Source organism: Henckelia pumila, chromosome 2 (genome assembly GCF_033568475.1).
Source record: "Henckelia pumila isolate YLH828 chromosome 2, ASM3356847v2, whole genome shotgun sequence".
NCBI classification, from domain to species: domain Eukaryota; kingdom Viridiplantae; phylum Streptophyta; class Magnoliopsida; order Lamiales; family Gesneriaceae; genus Henckelia; species Henckelia pumila.
This window is the reverse complement of record NC_133121.1, coordinates 132,358,674-132,364,673: the sequence shown is the minus strand read 5'-3', so window position 1 is coordinate 132,364,673 and position 6,000 is coordinate 132,358,674.

Sequence of the window (6,000 nt, the reverse complement as noted above, 5' to 3'; positions counted from 1 at the left end):
TCAGCTTAGTATAAAAGTGTCAAGCTTATTCATCAGTAGTGATACAAACATATCGAAATACTTAAAAGTAAACATTATACAGCTATATTGAATTCTGCTGTATAATTAACTCCTCAATGCCTGCACCCTAATCATGCCTTGAACCCTCAGCTCCGTCCATCCTGCGACCTGCCCCATGGAATAGGGTGTCCAAGATAACAACTAGGACGTGAGCGCTAACGCCCAGTACATAAACATGAGTACACGTATAAATATGATGCATGCAACATGATGACTGGTAAAGGGTCATCTGAAAAAGTCATGCTCAGTACCGGAGCCACATGAGTGCTGCCACCGCACGGATCAACCTCTGGGTGCAACCACACTCGTCAAGTACACCAGAGTAGTCAGACATAAATGCCCCCGCCGTCGCGGTACTCTCAGTGACAGACTATCGAGTATAGAGTTGAGCGGCTCTATAATCAGGTATATCAAGGTATAGGCTCAACGTGTATATGCACATGACATATAAATATAGAAAGCGGTAAATCATATATCATGCCATATATTATGCCAAATAAATGCAGCATATAAACATGTATACTCGCTGGCAATCTCAGTCAATGTGTACGTACCTCTAGGCTAGTTCAAGTATAGTAGGATCCTAGGTTCCAAGCCTATATTCAAAAGTTCACCGTATCACTACATAAATTCTATAAGCCTTAACTAAGCTAATAAGTACTCCCAAAACTTAAATAGATTCCCGGACCATATCTTCGTCCGTAGATAGCCCTTTGGAGTCGCTAGTCCCGGATGACTATAACCACTCCTTGATTATTCCAGAACCTCTATTATAACCGATAGGGCACTCAAGTGTATAACTCACACTATATAACTGAAGAGGAAAACTCGAGAATTCGTATTCAAATTATGACTCCGAAGAGCCCTATTTATAGGAAAAGTTTCGGACGAGTTTGGGCCCTCCGAACCTGAGTTCGGATCGTCCAATCCAACTCACTGTCTGCATGCAAGACACGTCGAGTTCGGATCGTCCGATCTCCACTTTGGGTTGTCCGAAGTGCTCTAAGTCCGACACTTGTCAAAATTCATTGCTGAGTAATCCTGCCTACTTGGCACAAACAAGTTCGGGCCGTCCGAACTTGAGTTCGGATCGTTCGAACCAGCCTTAACTCCGAAGTCAACAAGCTCACCTTCGGAGCCCCCGGTGGTCAAGTTCGGGCCATCCGAAGTCTTCTTCGGATCGTTCGAACTGACTCAGACAATGAAATTCCATTTCTTACTTCTGAAGTCCAATTAAATCCCGAAATTGATTAATTACTAACTCTTAATCATATTTAACATATTATTATCTTAAAATGAGTTTTGGGTTACTACAGTCATCCCCTCAGCGTGAATCTCATGAAGAATCACTTGGATCTCTTGAACTTGGCTGATTACCGGCTTGGAATCTACCATCTTAAAATCCAGAAAGCGGCCTACAAGAAACTTCTTGGCTCCCGCATCCTTGGTTTTGTACTTTCTGTCAAGGAATTCCCAAAGCTCTTTGGCCGTTTTCTTTTCGCAGTACACATTGTAGAGCGAATCTGTCAATCCGTTCAGTACGTAATTTTGGCATAGGAAATCAGAATGATTCCATGCCTCCAAAGCACTGACGGATTCAACATCTCCCTCACCCTCCTTGAGCTTAGGAGCATCCTCCGAGAGGAATCTAGCTAGGTTCAGCATCGTCAAGTAGAAGAGCATTTTCTTCTGCCACCTCTTGAAGTCCGCTAGCTCCAGTGAACTTCTTTGGCTTTTCTCCGTGACTGTTTGGAACAGGAACGGCAGCACCACGTGGGGCAGCAGGAGAAACGACACGATTTGGAACCATGAAAATAGGGGCGACCGGAGTGGTCTCACTTGAAGCAGAAGCCATTTCTGAAATAATTCACGTAATGAGTACAAAAAATCTGTTTTAAGTTTGTTAGCCAAAATGCTAAACGCGAATTGATCAGAAACTATACAACAATATAACAAATTCTTAAATACTGAGCAGTAATAAACAACTGATTAAGCAACAAGGAAATAATAAAGCAAATAATAAGAAAACTGTAAAGCAAACCGAGGCCTGTAACAAGTACAGTTTCCTTAAAACAGATTCGTCGCCTTCACAAGATGTTTGAGGATCAACACGTACCGACGTCTATTTCCCAGGATACAACGGTTGAACCAGTAGCAAACTAAGCACAAATTCACTACTCCGGCGAACTCGAATCGTACATTTACTTTATCACCAAAACTTAAGGAGACTAAATGAAAAGTTAACAATATGAAATGCAAGAGACTACATGAATGAGATCTTCAATATTATGTGTGGATTGAGGAAATGAGCACACTATTTATAAGCTTCAAAAAGCACACCAAGAGTCATAAGATTAATTAATTCAAGAATGTGGAGAGCCAAAAGTCTCAAATTAATTCAAGAATGTAGAGAGCCAAAAGACACTCTCACATTCATGATCCATAATTTTCATTCAAAAATTTTAATTAAAATAAATTTCCAACATATTCTATGCGTATTAATTTATATATATTATCAATTATCAATTATCAATTATTTTTATTTTTATTTTTATTTTTAAATTTATTTTTATTATATTATATTATATTATTTATATAAATATAACTATATATATATAATATGCAAATTAAATTGTGAATTTACAAACATACCTTTGTTTTTTAAATGGTTTTAGTTAATAACTTCATTCATTAATTGATGTCTTTAACTGCCCAAATAGGCAGCAACAAAACCCATTAATTGATGTCTTTAATTAATGTTTTTTATGACTTTAATTAAGAGATTCATTAATTGATGTATTTTATTAATTAAGTGTCTATCTCAAAAAAAAATTAATTAATTAAGTGTCTTTGTACGAAAGTTTAATATCTTTCTACACGTGAAAACAATTAATGACTTATTTAGCACAAATGATTTCGTTTTTTTTCTTCAAATTATGAAGTGTTTGCAACCTTTAAATATAAATGATTATGAATTTTTTCTTCACAAATTTGTTAAGAAAAAATACATAATCACTTATTTTAGAACTTACAAACAACATTTGCGACGGTTTTTGAAAACTATAGCAAAATATGCGACGGTTTTATAATAATTGCGATGGTTTTTAAAAACCGTTGTACCATTTTTGCACGTACTTGTGTACGTGATTGTTGGAACATTAAAATTAATAAAGATTTGACTAGGGTTTAGAGATCTCGGTGAATTTTGCTTATACAAAATTTCCATAATTCAAATACTACATGAATTACTATCAAAAAGTATATATATAACATGCATTTTCTGTGCGTACTAATTTATATATATATATATATATATATATATATATAATATATATATATATATATATATATTATCAATTATTTTTATTTTTATTATATTATATTATTTATATAAATATAACTATATATATAATATGCAAGTTAAATTGTGAATTTACAAATATACCTTTGTTTTTTAAATGGTTTTATTTAATAATTTCATTTATTAATTGATGTCTTTAACTGTCCAAATAGGCAGCATAGACAAAAGTCACAAAACCAATTAATTGATGTCTTTAATTAATGTTTTTTTTTTATGATTTTAATTAAGAGATTCATTAATTGATGTATTTAATTAATTAAGTGTCTATCTCAAAAAAAAAAAATTAAGTGTCTTTGTAGACAAGTTTAATATCTTTCTACACATGAAAACAATTAATGACTTATTTAGCCCAAATGAATTCACTTTTTTTTCTTCAAATTATGAAATGTTTGCAACATCTAAATATAAGTGATTATGAATTTTTTTTTCACAAATTTTGTTAAGAAAAAATACATAATCACTTATTTTTAGAACTTACAAACAACGTTTAGACTAGAAAATAATCACTAAAAAAAAACGGAGTATTTGCGACGGTTTTTGAAAACCGTAGAAAAAATATGCGACGGTTTTAATGGCGACTGTTTTTAAAAACCGTTGCACCATTTTTGCAACAGATTATTTAAACCGTCGCAATTGCAACAATTTCCAAAAACCGTTGCACTACTTTTGCAAGGTTTTACAATAAATTGTCGCAATTTTCGACGGTAAAAATAAAACCGTTGCAATGTTTGACATATATAATTATATGTGCGACAATTTTTTAAAAACTGTAACTTAGAAAACTGTTGCATATATAAATATATATTTATATATATAAATATGTGCGACGGTTTTATGACCGTCGCAATGTTATGCATATATATATATATATATATTGCGATGATTTTTTAAATTTGCGATGGTTTTGTTTCAAACCGTTGCAAAATGCGACAGTTTTCCTAAAAACCATCGTAAAATGCGACGGTTTTAGTAAAACCGTCGCACATTCATATATATATATAACGATTTTCTCACTCTGTCTCGAACGAGTCTTCTTCTTTCTTTTTTATTCTTTCCTTCACCATTTTCGTTTCTTAAATTGGTCATAACTCCTCCATTGGTGGCTAGATTTCGAAAATAATCGTAGATTCGGAAAGCCTACGACGTAAGCTTTCTTGTGATACTTATTTTCCTAATTTTTGAGCTCGTTCTGTCGAACCCGCTTTCCCCAGCCGCGGTCGTTCGCTACCCTTGCCGTCGCCGACCGCCGCCCAGAGTAGGGGGAAGGTGGTTTTGGTTGTTCGGAGTCTCATTTCGAAGCTTTGAGGTATAAAGTCGATACTAGGGTTTCGAAGTTGGGGATTTTGGCTCTTTTTGAATTCCATATATGTTAAATTGTTGATTTTAGGTACAATATTTGAGCCGATTCGATGTATTGGTTATTTTTTGGACATTATTTAAACATTAATTCAAAATTTCATATTTATTAAATTGTTGATTTTCGAACTTCTGGGTATATGTTTTCAAACTTCTGGATATATGTTTGAGTATATGTATGTACACGTAGGGATGTAAATGAGCCGAACAGTTCGCGAGTTGTTCGGGTCTCGACTCGTTAAAAGCTCGTTCGAGCTCGTTTAATGAGGCTCGTTAAGGAAAACGAATCAAGCTCGAGCTTTACAATATTCGGCTCGTTAGCTCGTGAACATGCTCGTTAACAGGCTCGTTAGCTCGTGAACAGGCTCGTTAACAAGCTTGTAAGTCATCTCTTAGACGAAAAAATAATAGTATTGATATTTAATTTATAAATTTACACATTACTTATGAAAAATATTGAAAAATCTATAAAAATTAATTTATTAGAATAAAATTACAAATTTTAATAATAATATTATATTTTTTTCAAATATATAATTTAGTTTTTAATTAATTTAATGAATATTTAAATTGATAGTTTAAATATATTAAGCTCGTTTAGGCTCGATAAAAGCTCGTGAGCCATGAATATATTAGTTAAATAAGCTCGGGCTCGGCTCGTTTATAAATGAACCGAGCTTGAACATTCAAAAGCTCGGCTCGGCTCGTTTACATCCCTATGTACACTACACGGCGTATGTGTTGAATATATATATATATATATATATATATATATATATATATATATATATATATATATATATATATATATTGAAAAAGTTTTATAAATTGCGATGATTTTATAACAAACCATCACAAATTGCGACGGTGTTTAAAAAACCGTCGCAAATTATAGATCCTGTTAAGTTTCGAAAAATGTGTAAGTTGCGACGATTTATGTTAGTTTCGTCGCAATTTTGCAACGGTATTTTTGTCGAGAATACCGTTGCAAATTGCTACGGTTTTTAAAAACCATCGCAAATGCATCTCGGCGAACCATTTTCAAACGTGTTTTAGAATCGTCGCAAAAGTTGATTTGCGGCAGTTTTTGCGACGTAAAAACTGTCGGTTGCGTATCCATTTTTTTGTAGCAATATGCAACGGTTTAAAATTAATCGTCGTAATTGCAACGGTTTTTAAAAAAACCGTCACAAAATTTTGTTACGTTTTTTGAAAAACAGGAA